We start from the raw sequence: 9,803 nt of genomic DNA on the forward strand, positions 1-9,803 counted from the left end.
AGGAGCTCCCAGCTGAGCAGAAAGTCCAATGTGGGGCTCAATCCCAGGACCCTGAGATCATGACCTGAGCCGAAGGTAGAGGCTTAACCCACTGAGCCACCCAGGTGCCCCAGGAAACGACTATTAACTCCTTACATTTTTATGTCTTCCCTTTGCAAAGACACAGATGACAGTAAATATTCGTAATGTATAAAACTAAAAAATAAATTTCTTTGTTTGGTTGATGTAGTCTTGAAATTTGCAATTTTCATTTAAATGTCTGGCAAATACCTTTTCATTTCAGTGAGTGTAGTTCTATTCTACATTCCGGTGGCTGCACAGAGATATGATTGATCTCTCCAGCACCTGTGTATACATGTCCAACAATATTTTGCTATAATCAACAACAAGGTGATAAACATTCTTCTAACTCCTCTGGAAGTCTGAGCATCTGGGTTTGTAGAAATGGCTGTGGTTGAGGAAGGCAGGACAGGGACCAGAAGCTGGGAGCTGTGTGTGGCATCCTGGTGATCTCAGATGCCATCTTGGGGCCTTGAGAAAATAGAGTTTGTTCTGAGACAAAACCATGAGTTTCAGTCAGCAACGGAGAGACCCTGATTCCCTTTTAAACTGCTCTTTTGTCCAGGGCTCCTGAGGAGTGGGATGGTCTAAAATGAGGGCGTACTTCCTGAAACTGTGTCTCTCCAATGGGCTAAACCCACAGCAATTTCCAAAGAATAGACATATCACCCAAAAAACCAAAATGATGTAGCTGTACCTTGAGAATCCCTTGCACTGTAGCATAATTTTTGCTCATGTCCAGAGCTGCGGGGGAGGGGGCGTGCAGGGTGTGGTGGAGAGGAGACATCAAAAGGCTTCAGAGGCTCAGTCTCAGAGAAGCTGCTGTTGGTGGGTGGTGTTTTGCCAAAAGGAGCGACGAATGGAAACTGGCATTTATGGAATGTTCTAGCAGTTTCATGCCCATTCTCTTATTGAATTCTTACATAAACCCTTGGAATCATTCTCTTATTTATAGATAAGGAAATAGAAATGAGAGAAATCAGGTCATTTTCCCAAGGTTGGCTCATGGTGACAGAGCTAAGATTTATTCAAACTCTTCTCTTTCTGGCACTTTCTATCAGACAAGGTCGAGAAGTTTGAGACTTGAGAATTGTAAACACATTGAAATGAAGACTAATTATTATCAATTTTGAGGTGATGGGTTACTAATGGCATGTGTAAAAAAGCTGAAAATATCGACAACAATGTGAGGTGGTATGTCAAGCTCTAGCCCATGTGTTTGGAACCTTTACTTCCAAGCTGCCCCTCGGCCTTTAGACCAGAAACTTAGCTGGTGTCTCAAGAGTGTGGCCAATGTGGTAGGACTGAGCTATAGCTCCCACTGGGCTTTTACCCTCTAGCCTCAGCGACTTCACAACTACCAGATCTACTCTAGGCTGGGCCTAGGAAAGCAGGGTGAGAGTACAGAAGAGCTAGAACATTCCTCAGGTTGCCATGAGTCACCTCCTGAGGTGGTTAAGGGCCATCCTCCAGCCAGATTTGAGAGTCACAAGGTCCTTCCCTGAGGATTGGGTTGCCCTGCAGGCATAGGGCTTCTGCTATTGTGCCATTCAACTGTCCCTTATTATGTAGACCACAGGTCAGCAATTTTTTTAGAGGGCCAGATAGGAAATAATTTAGGCTTTGTGAGCCATACGCCTCTGTCACAATTACTAAGCTTGTCTTTCAACAATAGTTGAAGGACAAAAACGGCCACAGACTCTACATCCACAAATGAACATGGCGTTGTTCCAACAAAACTTGACTTAGCCTGTGGCCTATGATTTGCCAACCTCTGCCTTAGACCAGCAGGTTTATCAAAGCCCCACAACTTCCTTTCCATCTTCAGCATAATGCTTCAAAGCACAGGTTGTTTCCAGTTTGCTGGCCACTGGGCACAAACATATACACATGGAAGGTCACTGGCATTTTTTCCCCTCACATCAATGACTAAAAGTGACATTCTTCCAAATTACCATGTGACCAAGCACATAGCCAGTTCCTTTGCAATATCTTTTCTTTGGCTGCTGTTCACATCAGGTGGTCACAGGTGTTCAGAAGACTGACCCTCTTACATAACGGAAAACAAACCCATCGTGCACTCTTGGCACAGTGGTCTGAACTTGGGGCTGGCTGACCCCACCTAGAGCAAAAGCCACCAGCCTCAATATCCCGTTTTGTTTCTCCAGTTGTTTCCAGTAAGACACACAGTAAAGGCCTGGGTGACCTACTCCCAGCATGTCTATTTCCTAGAAGAGCAGAAAGAGCTTTGGACTAAGACATAGGAGGTACAGGTTTTAGCTTTGCCTCTGTCTCTATCCAGCTTCCTTACCTTGGGTGGACTATATTCCTATTCTGTGCTCAGTTTTTATTCTGTCAAAATTCATCTTTATTGCAACAATGAAGTTGGACCTTTACTCTTATATCATATACAAAAATTAACTTGAAATGGAAAAAGACATAAATGTAAGAGCTGTAACTATAAAACTCTTAGAAGAAAACATAAGAGAAAAGCTTCATAACATTGGTTTTGGCAATTCTTTTTTGGATATGACACCAAAAAACACCAGTAACAAAAGAAAAATAGATAAATTGAACTTCATCAAAATTAAAAACTTCTGTGCATCAAGAGAAAAACTAGCATAAAAGGCAGCTCATGGAAAGGGAGAAAATACTTGTAAACCATGTATCTGAGAAGGGTGAGGATCAGAATATATAAAGAACTCCTATAACTCAACAAGAACAACAACAAACCCCAAAAAACGCCCATTAAAAATAGGCAAAGGAGAGCACCTGGGTGGCTCAGTGGGTTACGCCCCTGCCTTCAGCTCAGGTCATGATCTCAGGGTCCTGGAATCGAGCCCCGCACCCTGCTCTCTGTTCAGAAAGGCGCCTGCTTCCCCACCTCTCTCTGCCTGCCTCTCTGCCTACTTGTGATCTCTCTCTCTCTGTCAAATAAATAAAAAAATTCTTTAAAAAAATAGGCAAAGGACTTGAATAGATATTTCTTCAAAGATGATATACAAATCGCCACGAAACACTTGAAAAGATGTTCAACATCACTAGTCATTAGATAAGTACAAGTCAAGACCAAAATAAGATACCACCTCACACCCATTAGGATGGCTACCATTAAAATCAAACAATAAAAGCAAATAAAAATCCCCCCAAAACTAGAAAATAGCAAGTACTGGTAAGGATGTGGGGAAATTGGAACCCTTACGTTCAATTGGTAGGAATGTCAGATGGTGCAGCTGTGTTGGAAAACAGTATGGTGGTTCCCCCAAAAATTAAACACAGAGTTACCCTGTGACCCAACAACTTGACTTCTGGGCAAATACCCAGGAGACTAAAGCAGGGTCTTGAAGAGAGATTTGTCCATCCACGTTGATAACAGCGTTATTCACAATAGCCAAAAGGTGGAAGAAACCAAGATGCCATCAACAGTTTAATAGATAAACACAATGTGGTACATACATGCAATAGAATATTATACAGCCTGAAAAAGGAAGGAAATTCTGACCCATGCTACAGCATGGATGGATCTTGAGCATATTACACTAAGTGAAATGAGCCAGTCACTACAAGGCATGTACTGCAGGGTTCCATTTCTATGGGGTCCCAAGACTGGTGACAGTCATAGAGCCAGGAAGTAGAATGGTGGTTGCCAGGGCTGGCGGGGGGGGGGGGGATGGGCAGTTACTGTTTAATGGGTCTGGAGTTTCAGTTTTGTGAGATGAAAAGAACTTTGGAGATGGATGGTAGTGATGGTTGTGCGACAATGTGAATGAACTTAAAACCACTGAACAATACACTTAAAATTGGTTATGACGTTAGCACATTTTAAGTGTGTGTGTTTTACCACGATTACATTTTTTTCCCAAAAAGCTACAAAAGATCACCTTTACGTGATTGCTACTGTTCCTTCTGCTCTGAAGTTCCATATTTCACTGTGCACACGGGAAGGCATTTTCAAGGATACAGGTGCTGGTATAAAGCAGGGGTGCCCACTCCCCTCCTGACCACAGTCCCTTGACTCCTACAGCTCTTCACAAGGACCACTCATTTCAAATGCTTGGTTTCATCAGAGACATACCACAGTGTTACCAAATCAGCGAGGTTGTATTACTGTGCCCATCTGACAGGTGAAGAAACTGAGCCTTGAGGGCTTCAAAGACTTGTCCAGAACATTGAGTTAGTATATGGGTGTGCAGGGTTGAGACAAGCTCTTCTTGCTACATCCCTTGGAAGCTTCAGGGGATGGCTCTCGAAGCTGCCATTGACATTGGACTCATCAGCAGGCCAGGAGGTGACCCCTGTTGGCCGCTATGGTTTTTCTCTCCAAGCGCCATGACTCTCGCCTGCCTAGTGGTTTCCTCTGCCTCCCTAAAAAACTTCAGGCCATCTTGCAAAGTGATATGTGGAAAAGGAAGGAAACGAAAAGGTACTGAGCACCCACAACAGGCCACTTTTCTTTTTTTCTTTCTTTCTTTTTTTTTTTTTTTTAACAGGCCACTTTTCTGTTAGAGAAGCAATGATATTTCCTTCTTGAGAGATGAAAAAGATACGGGTCCTAGGGAAGCAAGATCACATGGTTAGGGAATGAGTTCTCGATAGGGTGGAGGACTGTGAGTTAGTCACACTGTCACTTCCTCCAGACATGGCTGGCCCAGTGTGAAACTGCTCCGTGCACTGGCGCTAAAAACCTGACCAGAAGAGCCAATCCGGCAGGATTTCTCTCCAGATGGACAAGACGGTCCTCTTGCCTCACAAGACTCTCTAGGTCAGGAAACGTTCCCTGAGCTTCTGGTAAGTGCCAGGGGAGAGGCAACCACTGAGAAACAGCTGGAAACAGGTAGGCAGGTTGCTGGACCTGGCGCTCCCAGTCCTCCTCAGAAGCAGGAAGTCAAGATGCAAATGAGCGCACAGACACGCTCTTTTCAGGTTGTGGTAAGTGGAGGGGAACGAACAGGGTGATAGCCCCTAGAGAGTAACAGGGGGGATGGAGTAGGTCTTTGAGGAGGTGATGTTCCAGCTATGACCCAGAGGGAGAGAAAGAGATGACAGATGAAGAGCCGAGAGAAGACACCAGGCGGGGCACTGGGACAGTGACAGGGAGGCGGGTGGCCTCCTATAGCACAGAGCTTGAAGGGACAGAGGCCAGTATGGCCCAGCCCACGAGTGAGGAGGCTGCCTCGACGACCATGGTCCAGAGTCTGCATTTTACCCTGAGAGCGATGGGAATTTGTAAAGAGTTTTAAGACCACGTGGGGGAGATCACAGAGGAAGCTGGGGACAGTTTCCTCAAAACTGCTCCACACATCAACACAGCCAGCCTATCACCTCCACAAAATAGTCCTACTGTCCATATGGAAAAAATCTAGTTAGCGTGTTTTAGGAGTTATAGGATGCATACATTTTTCAATGTTTCTTTTAGGGACCATAAACCTTCAGTTTTATGACGGCTTAATATTGACCCTGAGCCATAAACAGAGCTGGGCCAGTTTGATTAGAAAAGTAGCAACTTTGTGCCAAACCGGCAGTATTTTTTTCTTTTATCTTTTCTTTTTTCCAACCATGCTTGAATCTAATGCCTGGGGCAAAGGAGTTGGCTCTGCCTTGGATAACGGCAGCTTCCAAAAGTCCTTTGGAGCCTGTGTCTGAAATTGGGGGCAGACCTTAACTTAACAGCGGCCTTGACCTCTGGAAAGGCACCTCATGTTGGACAGGACACAGCCCATTGCAAATACCTTGCAGAGTGCCCTGCATGGGAATAAAATTGCAAAACCTGCCAAGTTAAGTAATCATCACCCCTCCCCCATCTCCCCAGCAGCTCTCCAGGAACATAATATTTATAGGGCCAACAACAGGAAGGCAGGAAGGCCCATGGTGCAAGAACTTGGGGAGAGAAAAGATGATGAAAAACAACTTCCAGAACAAATGAACTCACATCTTGAATGGAAACAGTATTTAAAGAGAAAGCCCAAATCCCAAACATCCCATCCAACAGGAAATCACCACCGGTGTTATGAAATCCCAAGGAGAGCATCCTGGGACAGTGGGAGAATTGGCACGAGGATATCAGTTGAGCTGAGGAGGAACTGTGCGTAGACTGACCAGTTCTCCAAACCCCTGGGGGTGAACTTGGGGCACTGACGCCCTCCTGACGCCGTGGGAGGGCAGAGATGTCAGTGTTGGGTAGGAGGAACCTGGTAAGATGCTGTGACAGCCATCACTCCCGTTATGTGGTCTCCTGCAGTCAGTGGGTGTTAATCTTGCCTATGTCAGGGGCCATCCACCCTTCTGGGCACTGGGGACACATAGTGAGCAAAACAGAATGAGTTCTGGCTCTCAAGGAAGGCACACCCACTGCTCTGGGAACATTCTGCTTCCCGATTGGAGAGTTTCATCAGATGGATGATAACAGCGACCTGCCTTCCCTTAGCGGAGCGGTAGGAAAGTGACCCAAGTTAGGTCAGCAGCTTGGACTGAAATTTGCATCATGAAAAGAGTGACAAAAATACTGGAGGAATCAGTGGGAGCAGATCAGTCCATGTTTTAGCAGCTTTTCCTGGAGGGCCTGCCACCTGGAGCCTCAGAGCTACCGTGGCACCGTTCCTTCTGATGCTGTCCCTTCACCCTTCTTCTAGGTTCTGTGAGCTGCTGCGTGGCCAGCTGAAAAGGGCCGGTTCTGCTCTGGTCACCCAGTATTGGTGTCTGTTGCTTGTGGCTATAACCAATGATTCTCGACTACTAGAAGGCGGCCAAGAGGAAGGAGTTAGAAATGGATAATTGTTTTGAAAGTTAGATTAAAACTCAGAACTATCAGGCCTGGTCTCTATTAGCAGCCAAAGCTTGTTTTCCAAACTTAAATCCTCTTGCCTACGTTATTATAACGGACCTCTTCTGGTCTCCTTGCCTTCAGTTTCTTTCAGTGCCTGTAGTGACAGTCACCAGAATGATTATTCTAAAATATTTCCCCACTTCTCCAGAACCCTGAGTCTCCTTAGCCTGAGAGGCAAGGCCTGCCGAAATCTGGTCAAACCTGTCTTTGTAGCTTGTTTCCCACATCCCGAAGTATCCAGCATTAAGGCTGTGTGGGATAACTAGCCATTCCCCCATACCCAATGCAATGATCTGTCACAGGGCCTTTGCTCAAGCTCTTCCCTCAACAAGGAATGCCTCTCATGTTTCTGTGCTCTTTGTAAATTCTACTTCAACCGGAAAAACTCAGTTGAAATGTTATTTCTGGTGTGACGCCATGAAGAAATTAATCACGTCTCCCTCTGCATTCCTATTATCCCCTAGCTTGTATTTGCTACTGTTTCCCTGTCTTGACCCTGAAGTTAGTTGTATATCTATCCATGTGCTACTCTAGATTTGACATCACCCAGCAAGGCCCGTGTCTCTGGTCTTCCAAAGCTTAGGACAGTGCTGGGATAAACAGACAACACAACTTTGCTGAATTAATTTAACTGCTGGTCATGGGCCTCTACGTTATTTATTTCTTAATTAAAATGGATCTGAACGTGAAGAGCCAGATTCCGGCCACTCACTCAGAACTAGTCCTCCCTACTCCCATCTCCTTTCTAGCATCGACTCAGATGTCGTTTCCTGGCACTGTGGCTCTCCTCATTTAGTGGCTGCTGCCCAGGACCCCCCTCCCACCCACTAGGCAGGCTGTAGCCATCTCATCCACCATGATATGCCCAGTCCCGGGCACAGCGCTTAGCATCTGCCAGCAGTTAAGTAAGTCGTGGCTGGATGAATGGGTGAGGGAATGTCCTTGATCTTGTTTACTCTGAAATGAATTCCCACTCAGACCCATCCTAGCATTTGTGAGGCCACTTGCAAGGGCAGAAAGGAATCCCGCATGCCATGTGTCTAAATACGTGAAGCTTACAAAGCAAGCTAAAAAACCATTATATAAAATTTTGTTATCTTCCTACCTTGACAAATATGCCTCTAGAATTTGCACTTGTCCATTGTCTGCATTTAGACAAGGCTGGAGGAAAGGCTGGCTCTCTTCTCCACCCCCGGGCTCTCCTTCATACCTCGAGAGGCCTCACACAGGCAAGCAGTATCTACATCGCCCCATAAATGGCTGTCCTTAGTCATCCCTAACACCCCTTGGCTACCCTTTGGACACTGTGGTTGTACAAATTTTCCTGGCCTTGAAGGATAGACCCAGGGATGAGGTCCATGGAGGTCTGGAAACTGGCTCGGGGACTTCTGGGTTGGGAATTCTGAGGTCCCAGTTGCCAGAGAACAGTCTAGAAAGGCAGGTGTGGACTCCAGGTGGATAGAGGTTCTTCACTTCATGGCAAGAAGAGTGACCAGGGAGAGACCCAGCAGAGGGACTCCTCATGCCTAGGTCTAAGGAAAGTATTGCTCTGATTTTACCCTTCTTAGGAGATTTACCCATCAAGGAATCAAGCAAGAAAGGCTGCTTTCATGCTGGTTTATCCTTGGGGTTTGCAAAAACATCATTAGCCCAGAAAAAGCCAGAGCAATGGGTAACCTGGACACCCATGGGGGAGAATGAAGCCTGGTGTTCCACGCAGCAATGTCCTTCTCAGACTGGGGTGATGTGTCTGTCATGGAGGTCTAGACGTTTCTGTTCCTGAATGTGATTTCCGCCATTCAGTAAGGTGCCTTGGCCAGACCCAGGTAGGCAGGAAGCCCTGAGGGTGATGGGGACACTGCAGCTCTCTGAGCTGAGCAAACCCAGTGGCTGACGCTTTGAAGGAAGAAGGAGATTTTCTGCACGAAGACTTTTCAAATGGGCTCCTGCAGACAGCTGTGGCCAAGCTTTTGAAATATTTCTAGCCTCTGTTTTCCTGCTGTGAAGTCTTTCGAGAAACAGCTTAGGAGCGATGAGCTGTTTGCTATTCTGGGGCAGTGGGTGTGCAGATGAAAGGGCAGATGGGTTGGGGGCTAATAATTCCCCAAACGCCCATAAAATTTTTGATCTTTGGCCCCTGCTGTAACGTGATTCTGGGAATGCCGGTAGGACAGGAGAGCCAAACTCTGTGTCCCTGGGGCTTCCTGTGACCTTCATCTGGGCATGTGGGACACAGTCCTTGTCCCTGAGGGCACCGAGATGGGGACTCTCATGGCTCCTGGAGACTCTGGAGGCCTGCTGAGCTCAGAAGAATCTCAGGCCAGAGGACAGGACTGGGGAGGTCGTACCAGATAGGTACAGCCGGGCTGGGTGGTTGATTCAAAGAAGTAAATACCCCACCAAGAAAGGGAAATTCTGCATGTGAATGTGTTTGGCTGATGAACGGACTCTCTCAAGCTCAGGTGAGTCAAGACTGTGTGGTTTGTGGAGCAGAGCACTTCACAGAGAATCCAGAGATGGACACTTACCCCTGGAATCCGTCACCCCCTGGTTGCGGGACTGGTCAAATTAGGTGCCCTTCATGCCTTGGGGCTCTTCCCAGCTCAAAGCTTTAAAGTTATTTTTCAGGTGTGGGGGAAGCCCGAGCGACAGGCTTGGGAAGGGCCTCCATTTAGCTGATGTCCTGATTTCCATCCTTCTTTGGGTGACAGTATCATATAATTTGGGTGGGAAATTTGAGCTTTAGAGTCAGAGCAGATCTAAATTCAGTCCCAGCTTAGCGACAGCTCACTATGCAACTTTGGGTGTGTATTGGTCGCCTCGTTGAGCCTCAGTTTCTTTATCTGTAACATGGGATGATATAATTTACTTCTCTGGCTGTTGGGAGAATGAAATGAGACGATGTCTTTGGATGCTCGTG

Source organism: Mustela putorius, unplaced genomic scaffold (genome assembly GCF_011764305.1).
Source record: "Mustela putorius furo isolate JIRA1106 unplaced genomic scaffold, ASM1176430v1.1 tig00003896_pilon_pilon_pilon, whole genome shotgun sequence".
In the NCBI taxonomy this organism is placed as follows: Eukaryota; Metazoa; Chordata; class Mammalia; order Carnivora; family Mustelidae; genus Mustela; species Mustela putorius.